Genomic DNA, 21442 nt, shown 5'->3' with positions numbered 1-21442 from the left:
TGGTCAGTCGCTGAGGCTAGGGGACCCTGCTCCCAGCTCCAAGGACACGTCGTTGGCCTGTTTGCATGTTCTGCGACTGGATAGGGAAGCAGCCCAGGGTGAAATGTGTGGCAGATGGGGAGCCCTGCTGATCACAAGGCTCCTTCTTAACTGTGATTCCTCTTGGGTTATGAAAGAGACATTGAAAGTTCCCAAACTCTCAAGGGGACGGAAATTAACTTGTGAGATATGGGTTGGGGAGAGCGAAAGATCAGACGGAAACTAGGAGGTGCTGGAACTGCCATACTGGAATGGAGCATTGGGCCATCTAGTCCCAGGTCCTGCCTATTCCATACCATGTGCTGGAAGGAGACACCACATCCTGGCTGCCACCTGTGAGCAGCAAGAGACATATTTGCAAGCAGTCTCCTCATTCTGTTGTCTTGTCAGCAAAGCTGCATTTCTAGGACACAGGCCAGCCCAGGCCTCACAGAGCTAAGGCAATGCCACCTTAATGTTGGAATGCAACTGCCAGAAATGAGAGGGTGGGGAGGCACTGAAACTCTTATTTACTTAAACTTTAATCAACACCCCCTTCTTATGGCCCCATCACTATGCTACCAGCGCCCCTCACAAGCAGTTAGCTTCACAACTCTCCTGTGAGGTAGGGAAATATTATAAGCCCCATTTTACAGATGGGGAATTGAGGCACAGAGAGGTTAATTGATTTTCCCAAGGTCATGTGGGAAGTCAGGAGCACAGCTGGGAATTCGATTTGGGTCTTAGTCTAATGCCCTAACCACAAGACCATCCTTCCTCCCTTATGATATATATCCGCTCTCCTCCTTGAGCTCCCAGGATCCACTCCAAGCATTTGCTAACATAATTCCAACATTGCCTTACGGAGAAGGCCACAGTCTGTTGCTTGCCCACTTGCCCACTTTCTTTTTCCAGCTAGCTCTCCCCTGCTCACACTTACCCAACCAGGGCATGTGTTTGTAGCTAAGGGCCTGATCCTGAAGTCATTGGGAGCTTTGCCACTGACTGAGACGAGATCAGGGTGAGACCCTAATAGAGAGATGGATATTGAAATGAAGACGCCTGTTGCGGCCGATTGGACCTTGCCAAAAGAGATCCATCACTCCATGTTCCAGCCAATGTATTTCTATTTTGCTGTGTCATGAGTAAGGAAGCAGCTATCCCAAATGTCAAGAAGAACCTTTACTCTCTGCCACCACAGCCCATATGCACAGCTATGTCCACATATGAATGCATACGGACATATGTATTTTCTCTCCTTGCTAGCCAAGATTTTATTTCTCCTCTCAGTACAAGAGAGGACCACAGCACCTTGCTTTGCACTGGAATTTACTGCAGTATTTACAGTGTTTTCTACTTGAACTACTGAATAGGAAATACCACAATGAACCCAACTACTGCAGTGCAGTAAAGGTTGCTTTGGTTTTTACAGGTGACCACTGTACGCATATTGAGGGTGCTGAATTAATAATAATAATAATCCTTTTGGTTCATTATGCAGCATTGCCAGCCCCAGGCATTGAGTCAGGTCCCCAAGAACCACACAATTGGAAGTTGAAGCTAGACAAATCTGACTGGACATATAGTATAATTTTTTAACAGTGAGAGTACTTAAGTATGGGAACAATTTACCAAGGGTCATGGTGTTGCCCTACTTATTCTCCCTGCTCGTTGAAATGCCTATTAAAGAGGAGATCTTTAAAAAGGCCTATAGGAAATTAGGTGCAGGTAACACACTTGAATTTCAAACTCTCAAAGGCTGCTTTGCAAATCCCAGCCTAAATGGTCCCAGTCCTATAAACAGGAGTAAGACTGAGCTGGTACGGGTCGAAATGCCAAGCTAGCACTAATCTGGTGGTCCCAGTAGCACCTTCATTTAAAAACAAAAGTTTCTAGCCCTTCTGGTTGTGATGACAACCTTCCACATGTGGCCTCTCCCCCAGCAATGGAATGGCATCATCCTGTGTCTAGGTGCACAGTCGGGAAAAAAAAAGCTCTTGGAGGTGTGGCCTGTCCCTATTCATCTCACCAGGGTGTTGGCGGTGAACCCTAACACAACAGTATCACTGTCAACGTTGTTAACTGTTTCGCGTCTGATCATTTTGAGCAGAAGCACCCAGTTGTTCTAGGGCCTTGTCTACACTACATAATTAAGTCGACCTATGTTAGGTTGACGTACAGCCACTCCAGTAATTACTATGGTTTTTCATGTCCACACTGTGGTGTCCTCACTAGGAGCGCTGGCACAGACTTAACTAGGGCAGTGTGAAGTGTGGACAGCCCGGGCTGTTAGCTCTGTGTGGAGCCCTCAGCTCTGAGTGCCACGCATAGCTGATGGGCTGTCAGCCCCTGGCATTGGGGCTCTGTATGGAGCCTACAGCCTGGCAGCGGGGCTCACAGACACTGCATCATCCTGATGACTTTGACCTACGCACTGCGCCTCTTGTGGAGGTGGAGTTATTAGGTTGGCGTAGTGGGGGCCTTGCATAGGCAGGAACAATGCTGTAGTGTGGACACTTACAGAGTTAGGTCGATGTAAGCTGCCTTACTTTGACCTAACTCTGTAGTGTAGACCTGACCTAGGTGTGCAGGCAGGCTTTAGGATTGGGGGTGGAGCTTAATTTTCATCACTCCCTCCAGCCCCTCCCCTGGCAAAGAAACAGTCTATGTATGTGTAACACCAACAGACTCGGTGGGTGGGATTGAACCTGGGACCTCGGGAGCTTAGTGCATGAGCCTCTACCGCATGAGCTAAAAGCCACGTGGTCCCAGCTAAGGCTGTACAGCAGATTCATTAATCTCTCTCTCAGTGGTCTCGGTGCCACTAGATGGGACAGAACACCACACCCAGGAGGTGTGTGGGTTACATATGTATGAAATCTCCGAATTTAAAATGATGAATTCAAACAGACTGATAAAAAGATAAATATAGCTGGGCTGATAATGCCACGTGACATTTAGGTATACGGCCTACAGCTAGTGGGTCCAGGTTTCCCCCTTTAGAAATTAATATTATGGAGTCGCATAAATATTTTATATCCTGAAGCCATCCAGGGATGTGCTGTCTGCATTGGTTACCCTAGGCAAAGGTGGAACTAAGGGTTCTGGGGGTGCGCTGCACCCCCTGGCTTGAAGTGGTCTCCATCATACACAGGGCTTACAGTCTGGGTCAATGGCTCTCAGTACCCCCACTACACAAATTGTTCCAGCCCCCCTGATCCTAGGTTTGTATTTTGATGGTACTGCATAGTATTGTTTATTACGTGTATTCCCGTAGTGCCTGTGAGCCGCAGGAATGCACCAGGAACCACTGTGCTCGGCGCTGTGCAAACACAGAACAAAGTGATAGTCCTCGTCCCAGAGAGTTTATGGACATAACACATTTTTTACCACCTAATTGAGATTGATAGTAGATTAAATCATATGCCTAGCAGAAATGAACGACTCCATTGCTAGCATGTGGCAAAATTCTTATCCCGAGTGCCTCAAGCATTTAGATCCACTGAATGGAAGACCGAAGGACTGCTCTTTGGATGATGGAGACAGTTAGATATGGGACTTTCAGTCAAGTCTCTCCCTGTCATTTTCTTTCTTTTTCTTTTACAGTGCTTGGGATTTGCAAACCTGCTCTTTGCTTATCACCAGCCCGAAAACCACATGCCTTAGATATAGGGAGTTAAAAACAGCAGCATGAGCTGTGTGCTCTGAAAGCATGGAAAGTATGCAATGACCCACAGCTTTGCAGGACAACACGCATAGCAGCCACTCTCTCGATTGCTAATTATAGATAATGGCCCACACAGCTGAGGAACAACAATTCATTCCGATAACCAGAAAGCCAGGCTACAAACTGTCTGCAATTATTAAACAGCGTATTATACGGGGTCTCATTATTTGACATTCAGACAGCAACTGGAATCCCAAAGCACTTCACAAACTATAAACATATCGTACTACTGCAAGGTGGCCACCTCTGGCTAAAACACTAGGGCAAACCCTAGGTCACAAAAACTGCCATGGAATTGCTTGCGTCTGGTTAAAATGTTTGAGACCCTGGAGCGCAACATCTCCTCTGAAAGCTCTTGTAAACTGTATGGAACTCAATGTTCTACCTTCACTAGATGAAGGGCCAGGCTCAGGGGCGGCTCTAGCGTTTTTGCCGCCCCAAGCACGGCAGGCAGGCGGCCTTCGGCAGCTTACCTGTGGGAGGTCCCCGGTCCTGCGGCTTCGGCGTCCCCGCCGCCGAATTGCCGCCGAAGCCGCGGGACCGGCGGACCTCCCACAGGCAAGCCGCTGAAGGCTGCCTGACTGCCGCCCTCGCAGGGACCGGCAGGGTGCCCCCCGCGGCTTGCCGCCCCAGGCACGCGCTTGGAGCGCTGGTGCCTGGAGCCACCGCTGGCCAGGCTGACCCCACTAGAATTTATTTGATTTATTACAGCCGTCCCAGTAGTACTGGGCAGATGCTGACATAAATAAAACAATAGAACCAGCTGTGGTCCCAGGGAGGCTAGGGATTTTAAACCTGATACTCTGATCACTACAGGCATCCTCACCGGCTAGCTCATTAAAAATGTGCTTCTGTGATGGCTGCACCCTGCAATCCTGATTAGGAAAATCTGCTGTTGATGATTTCACTGGGAATTTTACCTGAGTAAAATCATAGGATCTAGCCCTGATTTGGTTCCCACTGTAGACCACATCAGAATGCCCATTGGCTCCAGTGGAGCTGGAATGTGGTAGAGTATTTATAAATTGAATCTGGGAAGAGGCTACAGTTTCAGTAGCTCCGCAAACACCTCTGGGTAGTCATCTAGTTCTCCTGTTCGACATAACCTTCAGCCTGGGCCAGCTGGCAGCCTCAGTTCAATAGAGGCCTGGAGCAGCAACAGCGGGAGAGCTGCAGATGCGAGCTGAGATGTAGTGGGTAGAAGTCTGCAGTGGCCCAGAAGTGGAATAGCCGGAGGTGCTGCCGGACTGCTGAGTATCAGCAAAGTGTATCAGTGGTTACCTTGCACAGTGCCTGTCTGAGCTATGCCCAGCTCTAGCTAGTGACCATTAGTCTACCACTTTTCCAATCATTTAATTCATCTTTACCATAAAACACACACACCTACGGCCAGAATCTCAGCTGTGTAAATTAGTGTAGACATATTCATGTTAACAGAGCAATTCTGAGTTACACCTGCTGAGACTCTGCCCCACAAAGTTCAGAAGAGAGGACCAAATTCATCCCTGGTGTGACTCCACTGAAATCAGTTAAATTACACGCAGGGTAGAGTTTGACTCGTATATTTCTGTTGTCAAACCTGTGTTTAAAGCAAGTTTGAGCCTGGTGCTCAGTCTCTAAAGCTAGAATCAGAGTCTCCCAATGTTACAAGGACCCTGGAAAGCTGCATAACACAGAACCTGAGAAACCTACGCTTTCCCCTGCTTGGGAAATGATGCATTATATTCATTCATATTAATTGATCAGTTATTAGACTTCATGGGGGGGTGTCATGATAAGCCCTAAATCATAAGCGCAAACAAGCATTTAACCACTTGACACTGTAGCTAAAACCACCAGAACACACGGCCTTCTAGTGAAGGCAACACTACAAGATGAAGGAAACATCAGAGCTACATAGGAAAAAGGTAATGATGATGCAAAACTCAATACAAAATTCTTTTTCTTTCTTTCTTTCTTTCTTTCTTTCTTTCTTTCTTTCTTTCTTTCTTTCTTTCTTTCTTTCTTTCTTTCTTTCTTTCTTTCTATAACTATGTTAGATCCAACAGTCAGAATCCGAGTAAAGGAAAACAAAGTTCTTTTGCCACTGAGACAAAACCTGTCTTTAAATAAGCCAGCAACCCTGGTTGGCTTCTCATTCCACTTAAACCATTATGTGCTTAGGGAAACAATGCCACCCACCTGTTAGTGTCCATCCTCTTTCTTGCTAGGACTTTTTTGCAGACCGGCTAGCACCACCGTCCCCAGTGAATTACTGAATGACTGAATCACCTAGTAAAAAAAAAGAAGCTGCAAGCTCAGCACCTAGTCTATCTGGGATGGTCGGCCAACAGCATGTCGTCAGCTTTGCTCCTGAAATCATCTGCACTGAACAAACACAGCGGCTAAGCAAATGCCCTTTGTGCCACCATATGAACCCCACCTTGGCCATCCCAATAGTGGTGACTCTGTATTTCCCTGCCTCTTACTGTACCGTGGGATGGTGTAATGGGATCTGAGCTCTGCCAGGTGGGCTAAAGCGGGGGTGCCGCAGCTAATGCGTTTGCAATTTGTTTTTACAAAGCAAAGAAGAACCATCCAGTGATGTGAAGTGTGAAACTGGGCTCTGAGCTCAGTAAACTCACATCTACGCAAGCCAGCAATGCCAGGCAAAATAGCTTCCTCTTCTTGCTCTGAAAGTGTGGCTGATTATAGCCACTAGAGACCTCGCCTTGCATGGTGTATCCCCATCCATGGGGAAATAGGTGGTTACTCTTTCCAGCAGGCTTTTCTGAGCCCTGTTTTTGCCAGTCACTAGTGAACCCTGAGTCACTAGCGGATGTGCACTGTGCCTCACTAAACTGAACGTGCAGTGGTCACGAAGAGCCGCTTGCCCTTTCACAGGTCTGTGGAAATCAGAGCTGGCAAAGAGCTCTCTTTCCTCTACCTGCCAACGCAGGATTGTTCTCCACGGTACACCTCTACCCCGATATAACGCGACCCGATATAACACGAATTCAGATATAACGCAGTAAAGCAGCGCTCCGGGGGAGGAGGGGTGGCGGGGCTGCGCACTCTGGTGGATCAAAGCAAGTTCAATATAACGCTGTTTCATCTATAATGCGGTAAGATTTTTTGGCTCCCGAGGACAGCGTTATATCGAGGTAGAGGTGTATGTTTTCTACCATTTGCCCGCTCTGTTTCTCAATACTTCGAGCGACGGGGTAACTCCGTGGATGAAGCAGTTTAGCGACTGAGTGTAACCCACATGGTTGTATGGTCTTTGATGTATTCTAAGGCCTGGGCTACACTAGTGGGGGGGCGTTCGAACTAAGATACGCAACTTCAGCTACGCTATTCGCTATTCGCGTAGCTGAAGTCGAAGTATCTTAGTGCGACTTACCTGGCCGTCCTCACAGTGGCGAGTTGACTGGCGCGGCTCCCCTGTCGACTCCGCTTACTCCTCCTACCGAGGTGGAGTACAGGCGTCGATTTGCGGATCGATTTATCGCGTCCAGACGAGACGCGATAAATCAATCCCCGATACATCGAACACTACCCGCCGATCTGGCGGGTGGTATAGACGTACCCTAAGCTGGCTGGTTTTGTTACTAAGAATCTCTAGACTCCCAGCTATTCTTTGCAGCATGGGAAGGGCTCTGAGTCACCCAGCTGCTGGGTCCTCTGAGCTGCTTGAGACTCTCCAGGGGTGTGTTTGTGTGGCAGGCTGGAGGGGTGTTCTGCAGCGTTCTTTGCCACTCCCCCCACCTCCACGTCCATCAACCTCGCCATGTCACCCACCCTGTGCGTCAGTGAAACCTGGGAAACTCACCATCAGCCTCCATGAGACGGAGTCAGCGCTGATCAGTGACACCAGCCCTCAGTGTTTGTGCATCAGAATCGCAATTTGCCCTCAGCCCAGTTTTAATGGCTCATGTACCTGTCGCTAGCATTGTAAGTCAGTCGTGCTGAATCACTCCCTTCCCCCTGCTTCACTGGGAGATAATCAGTCCCCCGACAAAAGGCCTGCTAAATGCGAGCGCCACTCATGTGGCTGGTCTTGTGGAATTCTCATAGCTGGGTAAGCACTAATAATAGCTGGAGAAGAAGCCAGTGTGGCAGCTTAATCTGGGAGACTAGGCGCTCATTGGCCCTGTTAAATCAATGGGAACAAGTTCAAATCTCTTCCTCCATTCTGTGCTCTGACGGCCCATTGTGCTGCTGTCAGTTCCTTGATCCCGTCACTTTGAGCAAAGGCCGATGGGCCTTGTTCAACCCCGCGCTGGGTCCACATTCCTCATGGAATGATCCAGCTCCAGTGCCTAACAGCTGCTGTAGGAGCCCTTTTGTCACTGCGGTGAATACTAACTATGTGGAAAGCAGATGGGGGAGGGCAGGGGAAGCTCAGAGGATTGACCAGGTGGTCTAAATCACTCTCCCTTTCTGAGGACCAGGAGTTCCAGCAGCTGGGCTGAAAGGGGAAGTGATCCTGGGGATACACCCCTGGAACTAGTGGAAAATGCGTGAAAGGGGCGGGGTGGGGGAGGGGGGAAGGGGCACAGGCAGTTTTTGTTCAAGCAGCTCAGCAGTGGATAAAAGTGCATTTCAGCTATTTCTGACTTGACTGCCCAACTCCAACTTGCTGTTGAGCGTTTGGGACACATGAGAAAAATCATTCAAAGGCCACGTGCTGATTTTGCCAATGTGAGAAGAAAGGGCAGCGTTGGGGGAGGGCAGGAAACAGCTGCTTAAAGTGAGGCTGCTGGCAGGAAAGTATCGGGAACACTGATGTCCAGAGGCTGCCTATTTATTCTCTCTCTCTTGCTCCAGGACTTCTGGATCAGGTTTTTGCTGGTTTGCAAACCGCCTGTTTCCCTCTAACTGCCAGTTTTGCAAAGTCCAGTTGGGATCTGAAATTCAAGCTGGGCTCTTTCTAGGGATGGGCCAGCATGGGATAGTTCATTATTGCCAACCACAAATAGTCAAGAATTATGAGTCTGTTCCCAAAAAATCGTGAAATTGGCTTAAAAATCATGAAGATTTTTTTTTAAATACATCTTGGGTTTTTTTTTTTTCCTTTCTGGTTTTTCACCCTTTAGGGTGCACAGTCCCGATTTTTTGTGTCTTTTTCTTATATAGGCTCCTATTATCCCCCACCTCCTGTCCCGATTTTTCACACTTGCTGTCTGGTCACCCTACTAGAAATGTACCATTAAAAAAGAAAGAAAGCTGAGATGCTCACGTAGTCACATGATTCCAGCAACTGGAGCTTTAAGGAAAACACTAATTATCACGAGACCCACAATAAAAGTAAGTGAGCTAGTAACACTGTTTTCAGATTGCACAGCAACTAGCAGAATGGGGCTCTGATATCAGTTTTGGTCTCTGGGCTCTGTTATAGATACAAATGTATTATAATAATACAAATCTTTACCAAAATAAAATATAAATCAGCTTTTTTTTTAAAAGCTTGGATTTAAACATCCTTTTGCAGAGGTTTCAACCCACCTGTTGCATAGTAACCTTGTGCTAGTGCCTTAGAATCATGTTGCAACATTGTGCTAAATACATGTCAGCTGGAAAGTGAAACTGACTATAATCAAAAGAGCAGAGTGAAATGCAAAACAAGTAAATAGGGAGCAGCTCTGGTGGAAAGGAAATTCTTTCAGCTTAAATAATCTAAGGTGTTATGAGCAAAACAAGTTAGGATTTAAATATATTCTAAAAGACCAAGATTTTCAAACATGACTAATTTGGATGCTCAGTTTGAGGCATCTTAAATGGGCCTGCCTTTCAGAAAATCCACAACCATTGAAAATCAGGCCCCCTTGGGCGGCAGGTAGGGGAGGCTGGGGGAGGCTGTGCCTCCCCAAACAGCCAGGCATGGCCCCGCCCACACTCCGCCCCCAGGGTCCCCCTTTGTGTTGCCGCTAAGCTCCAGGGGCTGGGGCCACGCCGTGCGCTCTCCCTCCTGGCGCTCCCGGGCTGGGGAGGCTGAGGGCACTAGCCAGTCTGGGGTGGGGGCCAGCGGCCGTGGTGGTGGGCTCTGGGTTCCAGGGGTGCAGAAGGGGTGGGGCCTCATGTGGAAGGAGCAGGACTGGGGGCTAGCCTCCCCTAGCCAGCGGTTCATGCGCCGCCCCTGCAGTCACCGTTTTAAGGTGTCAGAGGGGTACCCGTGTTAGTCTGTATCCACAAAAGCAATGAGGAGTCCGGTGGCACCTTAAAGACTAACAGATTTATTTGGGCATAAGCTTTCATGGGTAAAAAACCCCAAATAAACCTGTTAGTCTTTAAGGTGCCACTGGACTCCTCGTCCCTTTTAAGGTATCTCAAGTTGGGTACCTTAGAACTGAGGCAACCAAGTCATTAGTCACTCCTGAAAAATCCTGGCCATATAACTTGAATCGGAAATTCTTTGCAGGTGGCATATCACAGTTTAATTCTCCCATGCCATTTAAAGAGGTCCCGAGGTGACTCAGTAAAACGCAGCCCCAGACTGACACTAGAGTCACTTTGAAGCACTGGGCTGTTATTTTTGGTCTTTGTAAAAATTCAGGCTTGATGGAATGCAGAGACACTATTCCTGGGGTGCAAAAAATGCAAAGACGCGTCCCCAAGTAACAGCTGCTGGTGGCATTGGAGACTGGAGAAGGGGTGGGGGGTTGCTGGCAAGGGGGCAACTGGTTAGAAAGATCCATGCTTAGAGAGGGCTTTAAACCACGCCCATGCAAGCCTTCCAGGGATTCTGAATTTTAATTGACTAGATGGATGAAACTATGGCTGCAGATTCACAATTGTTTTTACCAGTGGGGTCACACTTTGTAGTCAGCTTCCATTTATAAAGGGTTGAAATAAATGATTAGTTTAATAAATTATTATAGATTCCATCAGGTCAACAAGTTGCTCATAACCATGCCTTATAACCCTTCTATAACACTTCTAATGTGCTTAGAACCGCCTATCACATGAGCTACTCTTGTCTGTAGCACTCTTGTAACATATATTCATCATTTCTTAACCCTTTATGGACTTTAGTCTAAAATGTGATCACAAATGGATCCTCTTAATATTATTTAATCTGCCTCTTTTGTTCTACATTTCTACCATACACATATTTTTTTTTTTTTTTTTTTTTGGAGATATCCTATCTCCTAGAACTGGAAGGGACCTTGAAAGGTCATTGAGTCCAGCCCCCTGCCTTTACTAGCAGGACCACATCTCTTTAATAGCTAACTACCAATCATTAATTATTATTATTACTGTTGTTTTTAGCTCTGAAACCCTGCAACCAAGATCAGGGCCTCATTGTGGTAGGTGATGTATTTACATACAGGGAGAGTCAGTTCCCATCCCAAAGAGCTCACAATCTAAATAGTAAGACGGAAAAAGGAATATTATCTCCAGGTTAAAAAAGAGGTTAAGTGGCGTTCCCAAGGTCACACAGAAAGTCTGTGACAGAGTTAGGAACTGAACCCTGCTCACCTGAGCCCCAATCCAGTGCTACATCCACAGGATCATTCTTCCAATGGAAAACTGATCTTTATTTAGATGTGACAGTTTTGATAACTTATTCTCTTAGGCCTTGTCTACACTATGGGGGGAGATCGATCTAAGTTACGCAACTTCAGCTACATGAATAACCTAGCTGAAGTTGACATACTTAGATCTACTTACCGCGGGGTCCACACTACACAATGTTGACTGGAGACACTCTCCCATTGACTCCCCTTGCGCTCCTCATTCAGGTGGAGTACAGGAGTCGACGGGAAAGCAATCTGCGGTTGATTTAGTGGATCTTCACTAGACCCACTAAATCGACCACCGATGCATCTACCGCCGCGGATCGATCCCCTGGTAAGTGTAGACAAGCCCTATAGTCTCCTTCTGTGGTGCTTTTTGACTCATTGGTGTGAACTCAAGCTGAGCAAAGAGTTGATTCCTAAAGGTTTTTCCACCCTGTGTGTGGCCAAACTACAGCTCGTAGCAGGCTCGTAGCAATATCTTGTAGCAATATCTTTGCTTCTGACAACAACACTCAGAACAGTAGTGCAGAGTTGGCCATTGGTTTCACAGCTTAATGGGGAGAAGGATTGCCTTTAGTGCTAGGAATGCCCTGCCTTTTAAGGCAGCTTCATTCTAATCACCATGAAGTGATTATAGGACTGCCTATAAAAGAGCAGAAGAGAGAAATCCTGCTTTTTTTCATGTCGGTGTTCTAGAATATAATAGTGAAAGGCACATTTTTTGATCCGGGCCCCAAACTTCTGCACAGGTCAGGGGATGTGTTTGCATCCAGTTCTGATAACAGGGTTAGGTTTGTGGCACCATTTCAAGTCCACAGACAAAAGCTGATTGTTATTATTTGTTGTTTATTTATATTACAGTAGCACCACAGGACCACTCATTTTTGGGCATCATTGTGCTAGGTGCTGTACAAAGACGTGGCCCCTACCCCAGAGAGCTTACAGTCAAACATGATGTGAAGGGGATTCTGCCCTTTAATCGAGGCATCGTGAATTGGCCAGTTCCTCACAGCAGTTGCAGCAAAGGGCTCTTGCATAGAGATCTGAAGGTGCATATACACAGATCTATTGCTACCTATACAAACATGTATAGCTTCCAGAATGTATCTCCTTTTTCAAAAGCCAGCTGCTCTCAATGCCGTTTTGAGAGCTCCTGCCTGGAAAAGAGAAAAATTCTCCTGGGAAATCCATTCCTTGGGGTAGGGGTAGAATAAAGAGGGCCTGAGCTGTGCCAGGCAATGAGATCTCTAGAGACCAGGAAGTGTGTGTGGGGGGGAGGGTGGTACTTAGTAACATTGAGGGAGTCACCAGTGAATGAGTTACTGGTTAGTAGCTGACACTACGGAATTCTCTGTGGGGATTTCATCTATGACATCTTTGAGAGGATGAGCTAAAGGACAAAATCAGTGGAGTGAAATCAATGTTAGCCAGAAATCTCCTATGGGTAGTGTTGGGTGCTTAATTATAATAATATTTTGCTACTTTCCAGCTATCTCTGTGCCTCTCAGACTTGGTCTGCACACAGGTTTAGAACTGGTATAGCTATATCAGTTAGTGGTGTGATGTGTTACTGATTACATTTATACCATTACAACCCCTCGAGTGGACATGTTCTATTGGTATAAAGGTGCCTAATACTGGTATAGCTTATTCCCAGTCCCACGCAGAAGTAAGCTGTACCAGTATAAAACACCTTTAGCCTGATGTACCTGTGCCCGCACTAGGGGCAGTTGTACTGCTTTAGCTATCCCGGGATAGTTACAGGGGTACAACTTTTGTGAGTAGATGAGCCCTCAGCTTTTCAGGAATGTGCCTCAGGGAATCATCTTGAGCTTCGTTTGTTTCCTTTCCTTAGAAATAACTAATAGTTCAAGGCACTTATGGGCCTGAATGTGCATCATAACATTTCCCACCCACAGCCTAAGGTTCTCTTTACTCTCACTTAGACTAGCGAACCGTCTACCACCTGGTGTTGGACCGGGGGAGCTTCTTCGCATTTTGTTCCCCTCTTTAAGTAGCTATAATAGCAGATGGAATCTCTCTCTCTTTCTCATTTTTCTACTAAAAAGAAGCTGTTGAAGCTGTTTTTAGCCAGTGACTAGGAGGGGAAAAAGCAGCCCTGTTGTCCTTGCAGGAGTTGGCAGAATGCCAGTGGGTAAATCCCAGAAAGAAATGATAACAGCAAGAGAATAAATGAATGAAGAACATATTTTGCATGTCAATAGCGCCTGATGATTTAAAACTGCTCGACGACAGGATAAATAGTTGTACACCTCTTTTAGAGACACACCGGGCCAGGTCTTCGGCTGATGTAAATCCACTGACGTTTGTGGAGCTACGCCATTTCACACCAACTGAGGGGCTGGAGCAAAGAGGTTAAGGGACTTGTCCAAGGCCATGCAGTTAGTCAGTGGCAGAATCAAGACTAGATCCTAGGATTCCCGACTCTGTGCCCTGCTCCACCCATTAGACAACACCTGCACTTTAGAGCTGCAGCTCTGGTGCCCATTAAACAAATAAGCAAAGAGATGCAGCAGTGCAGGAGAGAGATTGAAGCTACAAAGCATCTGACAGATCTATGGGCTTGTTCAAAGGCGCTTACTGGGCTGGACAAGTGAATAGAAGTGACAAAAGGATTTCCAAAAGTTATAACCTATAAGCCTGAACCTGAGAGGTACTGAGCAACCGCTGCTCCCACTGACTTCAGACAGGAGCTGTGCACCTCTCAAGAGCGGGCCCCATGAATGATCCCTGGATATGGACACACAAATGCTTTCTTCATTGTTTGACGTGTGGGAGCGACGAGGGGGGAATCAGATTCTATCCTTGGCAAAATCTATGCTGCCACTTGCTCCTGAAGGGTATAAATTGAAGTGGGACCTGTTTCATCCCGATCAGTCCTCAAATGCCACGTAGATGCAAATTAGCAAGTCACATGCGGTGTTACCTCTTACAATATCATCATCTATCTAATCTATCTATCCATCACCACCATCTGGCTAGCTGATGTGCAGAATACATGGACTTAGCATGGATTCTACCCCTGATCTGACTGCTACAATGGGCCAGCCCCTTAGTATAAGTTGATGTAGCTCCATTAAAGTAACTGAAGCTGAGAAACTTGTCCCGTGAATTTAAAATGGCTGCACTGATGCTAGAAATTGTGACAACCTTGGGGGAAGGAAGGAATGGTTTTGTCACCATGTTAAAAGCCCTCTCTCCATTTCAAGCCTCCCATAATGCTCAAGTCAACATTTTGCTGCACTAGACAGAAAATAGAACCCATGGTACAGACACAATAACCTCCCTAGGAAAAGAGACCACAGAGATCTGGATTTACTAGGTTCCAGGCTGACAAAATTCATTGCTTTCCAATGGCAGCAAACTCACTTGGAGCTTCATACTGTGAGGGGCTGAGCGCCCTCAGCGCCCATTGAACTTCAGGATTGGGCCTTTTACAATGGTACATTGTTCACATAATACATGCAAATCTTCACTAGAATCTCACCAAGCAAAAGATTACTTACAGAGAGTTCCAGCCAGTCGTGTCTTTTGGGTAGAAAATCCCAGCAGAAGTTCCTATGGAGAAGCCCTGCTCCAGTCTGTGTCCCTTGATCCTGTTCTCTGTCTCTGACTGGTCTCTGACAGCTGATTTTATCACAGTGTGCTGGGCTAAGTTGAGAGGATGAGCCAAATGGGTTATTTTAGGGAATACGGAAGTTGCTGTTCCATCAGGCTGAGTCAATCAAGAGTTCCTGCAGCTATGGCAGGGGGAGAGTCTTGAGTTGTCACTGGGCTAGCAGCTTGCAATGCTGATAGGCTTATTCATTCAGCACCGCCCCACGGTAATTCAGTAAAGGGATGTGTAAGCTTCCAAATATTGCGCATCAGAGAAGAGGCACTTTCCTGAGTCATTCTCAAGGGTCCTTGGGCCACGGCATTGGCACCTTGTGACTGTCACAAGATTTTTACTATGTTAAAAGCTAGCAATGGCAACAAGTATTAATTAACACAAGCTGATTCCTAATTAGCTTTTAAATGGATGTGTATTTTTTTCTAGAACTCTTTGGTTTGGAAAAGAGAACAGCAAGAGGAGATATGGCAGAGGAACATAAAATAAGGAATGATACAGAGAAGGCCAGTTGGGCAGTCCACTACATTACATAATATCATGTGACAATGAGTTCCACTGGTTAAAAACCATTTCTTTTTATTTAGCTTATATTTTTTGCCTTTTATTTTTTCCTTTCTTCTTCTTAGACTGTGGAAAAGGGTGCTACATATAAACAACACTAGCACCTATCATTATCCTAGCTAGAATACAAACAACAAGAGTGGACAGACTTCATACCTCAGAGCAGAAACTGATCACTAGCTGAGGTCAGCAAGGAATTTCCCCCCCTAAGTAGAAAACTGTGTAATGCCAACAGACCCTGGTCGTTGGCAGGGGGGATCAAACCTGGGACCTCTGGAGCTTAGTGCATGAGCCTCTACGGCATGAGCTAAAAGCCAACTGGTTGTTTAGCTAAGGCTGTAGAGGAGACTCATTTTACCTCTCTCTTTAAGTGGTCTTGGTGCAACTAGATGGGCCAGAACACCACACCCAGAAGGTGTGTGGGTTACAACTGCACCTAGGTGTTCTATGTGGGTTTCATGTTTTCTTTTGAATTGTTGGCCTGAGTGAAAAATACTGGAGCTAATCCTGTGCAGGTCTGAGTGCCTTCGACTCTCGGTCCACCTTCAAATTATGCCTGTCAGCCAGATTCAGAGGTGATGTATAAGTTAGAAAGTGCACTAGCTTAGTCCCTTTACACTTAGGCTACATCCTCACTACAGGGGGGGGGTCGATTTAAGATACGCAAATTCAGCTACGCGAATAGGGGCAAAAGCGGCGGCAAAATCGACTGCCAGTCGACGGCGCTTACTCCCACCTCCGCTGGTGGAGTAAGCGCGTCAATTCGGGGATCGATTGTCGCGTCCTGACGAGACGCGATAAGTCGATCCCCAAGAGATCGATTTCTACCCGCCGATTCAGGCGGGTAGTGTAGACCTAGCCTCAGATTCCTTTTTGATCTCGTTTCACCCATTCTGCTGACGTCTTAGAGGCGTCTAAGTTGCTCTAACTTACCCGCTGAGGAATTGTAAGGTGTAGGCTTGCTCTAGAAGAGACTGCTCGTATAATGTGGCCACTAGAAATATAGGTAGAAAGGTTACCACCATCTAGAGATGAAGGACAAGTTTGGACATGACAGTGGATTGGCAATCAAGATGGCTGCCATTCTCAGCTCTGTCACAGATTTCCTGTGTGGCACTGGGGAAACCACTTCAACCCTATGGGCCTCAGTTCCCCAGACTTCTTTTGTCTTCCTTCGCTATTTAGATTGTAAAGTCTTTGCGGCCGTGACTGTGTCTTGCTATGTGTTTGTACAGCACCTAGCACAGTGGGGCCCTGCTAACATAAATAAGGATAAAGAACTCAGTGGGAATTGTAGTGAGGGCAGATTTTGGTCCTCAGTGGGCCTATTTTCCTTGTGGCAATGGCCAAATAGCTTGAGAATGCTACTTTTCCAATGCATGTTGCTCAATCCCTTTTTACAATCGTTGGGTATCTCTGCCCTACAATACTGTATATTTCTCCTTTCTTATTGTGGTTCCTGGAGTGGCTCAGATCCTCACCACCCTAACTGTTGGCCAGAGCCTTAAATACACAATTAAGCCACAATTTACTAGCCGCTTGCTGAGATCCAGGGGTTTGGGTTCAGACCTGTGTCTCACAAGAACAACCCCCTCTAGGAACTGCTCTTTTGTTTCCCTCGATAGACTAGAATCAGGGAAGAAAGTTAAGATTGCTCAGTACTGATAGAAATCCAACTACAGTAACTCCTCACTTAAAGTCGTCCCGGTTAACGTTGTTTCGTTGTTATGTTGCTGATCAATTAGAGAACATGCTCGTTTAAATTTGCGCAATGCTCCCTTATAACGTTGTTTGGCAGCTGCCTGCTTTGTCCACTGCTTGCAGAAAGAGCAGCCCATTGGAGCTAGCTGGTGGGGGCTTGGAACCAGGGTGGACCGGCAGCTCCCCACTCCCCTAAGTTCCCTGTACGGCAGCCGCCCAGCAGGCAGTTGCAGGCAGTTCAGCTGTCCCTCCCCACACTGCCATGTGCTGCTCCTGCCCTCTGCCTTGGACCTGCTCCTGGGAGCCTCCTGCTTGCCATGTGGGGGGCGGGGGGAAGTTAGGGGCTAATATCAGGGTGTCCCCCTCCCCCTGATCCTGCCCCCCTCATACCCCATCTCCATAGAGCGGGGGGGGGGGGTGAACACGACAGGACTCAGGATGGAGGGAGCTTGCTTGATAGCAGCAGTTGCTGTCTCAATTTGCTGATCTACTTAAAAAGGCAATGTACTTAGAGTGGGTCAGTGTACTTAAAGGGGCAATGCGCATCTCTCTCACACACAGGGTGTGTGTCTCTCTGTCTGCCATGCTGTCTTCCCTCCTTCCATTCATGTTGCCTTGTAGAGTATGAGGCTATATAAAAAACAATGTGTTAACCCTTGAGGGCTTAGCCGAGTGCTAGTTCATCATTTAGCAGTAAGGCATTCCCTGGGAAATATCCCACCCTCTGACTTCACCATCTTAACCAAGCTTCACAATCATCATTGCTATGTACAGTATTAAATTGTTTGTTTAAAACTTATACTGTGTGTGTGTGTGTGTGTGTGTGTGTATATATATATAGTCTTTTGTCTGGCGAAAAAAAATTCCCTGGAACCTAACCCCCCCATTTACATTAATTCTTATGGGGAAATTGGATTCGCTTAACATCATTTCGCTTAAAGTCACATTTTTCAGGAATATAACTACAACGTTAAGCGAGGAGTACCTGAAAGAAAAAAAAAAGAGCCCTGGAGAAACTATCGTTCAGAGACCACAGTCATTAATCTCCCATGTCAACAAGATACTGCATGCCATGCATGAGGTGGTCTCTGAGTAAGGCACTAGAATGCAGTGGTAGAGTCTCGTATAAAATATCCCCGCACGGGGTAACTCAGACATCGAGAGGGGGAAGGCCGGGGATCTGAGTAAGCATGCAATATATGTTTCATTGATTACCAGCCAGGTTCTGACTCACAGGAATGGAAATGGCAGGGGTTGTCAGATGTTTACCAGCTCAGCTAACTAGATTATTCATAAGCTCTATAACAAGCAAGAGTCAGCAAATGGAGTGACAGGCTAGCTGGGGAACACCGAGGACACACGGTGGAGCTGCAACCTATTAATTTCGTACGGATGCTGGGAAGAGGAAAAGGCAGTGAGCATTGAGAAGGCACCAGGTCAAGGACAGAGCACAACAGGGTGTGGGTCGGGCGGCTCCACATTGCCGGAGAAGACAGCAGCCGGTAGCTGCTTGGCTGAGATCCCATCTTAAGAGTGTCTACCAGTGGCAGCTTGACTTTAACAGCTGGGGCACAAATCACCAAATAGTTAATTCAGTCCCTGTCCAGTGTATAATTTAAGAGCTATTATTATACAATTAGTTTTAAATACACGGAAAAGAATCTAATATTCATCTGTTCCCTGAGAGAGAAGAAGAATAATTCCACGTAAACAAAAACAGTTGAAAAATCCAGAGATTTTCACATTAATTTAAATACTGGATCAGCTTAAGTTAAAGTCGAAAGTAAATTGATGTTTTTCAGCTAATTTCATACGCCTCTGCTTAGAGCATTTTCATGCATTCAAATAATAGACCACAATCACTATGTAACCATAATATACCACCATCAGTGTAAAAACAAAAAGCCACAATAGCACTTTAAACAACACACAACACAAAATTGGCCAAAACCTCAGGCGACCCAGGGGGCAGGGCCTGGTTTACCTGCCTTGATTCCTATTGATCCCACGGATGAGCACAAGTCCACGGGGCCGGATGCGCTGCATCTGAGGGTGCTAAAGGAGTTGGCCATTATCTTTGAAAACTCATGGCGATCGGGGGAGGTCCCGGATGACTGGAAAAAGGCTAATGTAGTGCCCATCTTTAAAAAAGGGAAGAAGGAGGATCCGGGGAACTACAGGCCAGTCAACCTCACCTCAGTCCCTGGAAAAATCATGGAGCAGGTCCTCAAGGAATCAATTTTGAAGCACTTGGAGGAGAGGAAGGTGATCAGGAACAGTCAACGTGGATTCACCATAGGCAAGTCATGCCTGACCAACCTGATTGCCTTCTATGATGAGATAACTGGCTCTGTGGATATGGGGAAAGCGGTGGACATGATACATCTTGACTTTAGCAAAGCTTTTGTTATGGTCTCCCACAGTATTCTTGCCAGCAAGTTAAAGAAGTATGGGCTGGATGAATGGACTATAAGGTGGACAGAAAGCTGGCTAGATCGTCGGGCTCAACGGGTAGTTGAGGATTGGGCTCCATGTCTTTCCATGACAAATTAGAGGATTGGGCCAAAAGAAATCTGATGAGGTTCAACAAGGACAAGTATAGAGTCCTGCACTTAGGACGGAAGAATCCCATGCATTGCTACAGACTAGGGACTGAGTGGCTAGCCAGCAGTTCTGCAGAAAAGGACCTAGGGGTTACATTGGCCGAGAAGTTGGATATGAGTCAACTGTGTGCCCTTGTTGCCAAGAAGGCTAACAGCATTTGGGGCTGTATAAATAGGAGCATTGCCAGCAGATCGAGGGATGTGATTATTCCCCTCTATTCGGCATTGGTGAGGCCTCATCTGGAGTACTGTGTCCAGTTTTGGGCCCCACACTACAAGAAGGATGTGGAAAAATTGGAAAGAGTCCAGCAGATGGCAACAAAAATGATTAGGGGGCTGGAGCACATGACTTATGAGGAGAGGCTGAGGGAACTGGGATTGTTTAGTCTGCAGAAGAGAAGAATGAGCGGGGATTTGATAGCTGCTTTCAACTACCTGAAAGTGGGTTCCAAAGAGGATGGATCTAGGCTGTTCTTAGTGGTAGCAGATGACATAACAAGGAGCAATGGTCTCAAGTTGCAGCGGGGGAGGTTTAGGTTGGATATTAGGAAAAACTTTTTCACTAGGAGGGTGGTGAAGCACTGGAATGAGTTGCCTAGGGAGGTGGTGGAATCTCCTTCCTTAAAGGTTTTTAAGGTCAGGCTTGACAAAGCCCTTGCTGGGATGATTTAGTTGGGGATTGGTCCTGCTTTGAGCAGGGGATTGGACTAGATGGGACTCCTGAGGTCCCTTCCAACTCTGATATTCTATGATTCTGTGATCCATGCTTGTGTTTGAACAATGAGGGAATCACTGAGGAAAAGAGAATGAAATACTGACAATGATGGGAGCTTCATTGACAAAATGGCTGGTGAGTTGGCCTCCTGCCAGCTTACATGGGAGTTGGGAAACTGAAGAAGAGGCAGGGTCTGCTGGGTTTGGGGAGACCCTTTTACACTCTCCCTTTCTTCCTTGCCCCAAAGACAGCTAGGTACCTGGATCCCCTATTTTAAAACACCTAGGTTACTTGCTAACTGAGACACAGTGAGAGACACGAACCACTGAAAGCCAGCTCTATTGGCTAGTTACAATAGACTTTGCATTCAGTTGTCTGTTGTCATGTTAGAAAAGTAATTGTGTTTGCTGGGACACATGCACAGCCCTGCTTGTGTAAAGGACAGTCACAAATCCTTGCCCTTCTCATTTGATTAGCTGCCTGTATTCCAGGCCTCTGGCCAAGGTTTCTGTCCTGCTAAATTAGGACCAGAGTTTGATACCCTTATTCATGACTAAATAGTACCTTACAGCATTAGTAGTCCCGTTGTATTTGTAGAGTAAGTGAGTAAAGGTATCACAATCTGGTCTTTACTAAGTACAGTGTCCCAACAGTCCATGTATAGCAACATTCAGTGCATTTATTGACGTTCACTGGGAAGAGACCAATATGACTCAATTGACAAAAACCTCTGAAATGTTTGCATAATTGATCATCAGATCAGACAAAAATGATATGTATATGAGATGGCTTTTTAAAATACATATTTTACATACAAATAGAAATGATGCAACAGTTTTCTTAACAGAAATGGTGCCAATCTTCAATCTATCCATCCACAAAGCTAATATTCAGAGTGAAAAAGACACAGACAGGTCAGTGTTGATGCAAAAAAGCAGGTTTATAAACAGAAACAGAAATGCAATAGAAATGTTTTTATGA

General features: G+C 46.4%; 1 protein-coding gene across 1 annotated transcript in view; it reads right to left on the bottom strand.

Moving 5' to 3' along the window:
* The window catches only part of XIRP1 (xin actin binding repeat containing 1), a 46151-nt gene that overhangs the window by 11820 nt on the left and 12889 nt on the right, over window positions 1-21442 (bottom strand). The window lies entirely within an intron of this gene.

Source organism: Emys orbicularis, chromosome 2 (assembly GCF_028017835.1).
Source record: "Emys orbicularis isolate rEmyOrb1 chromosome 2, rEmyOrb1.hap1, whole genome shotgun sequence".
In the NCBI taxonomy this organism is placed as follows: domain Eukaryota; kingdom Metazoa; phylum Chordata; order Testudines; family Emydidae; genus Emys; species Emys orbicularis.
This window is presented reverse-complemented; position numbering and strand designations above follow the sequence as displayed.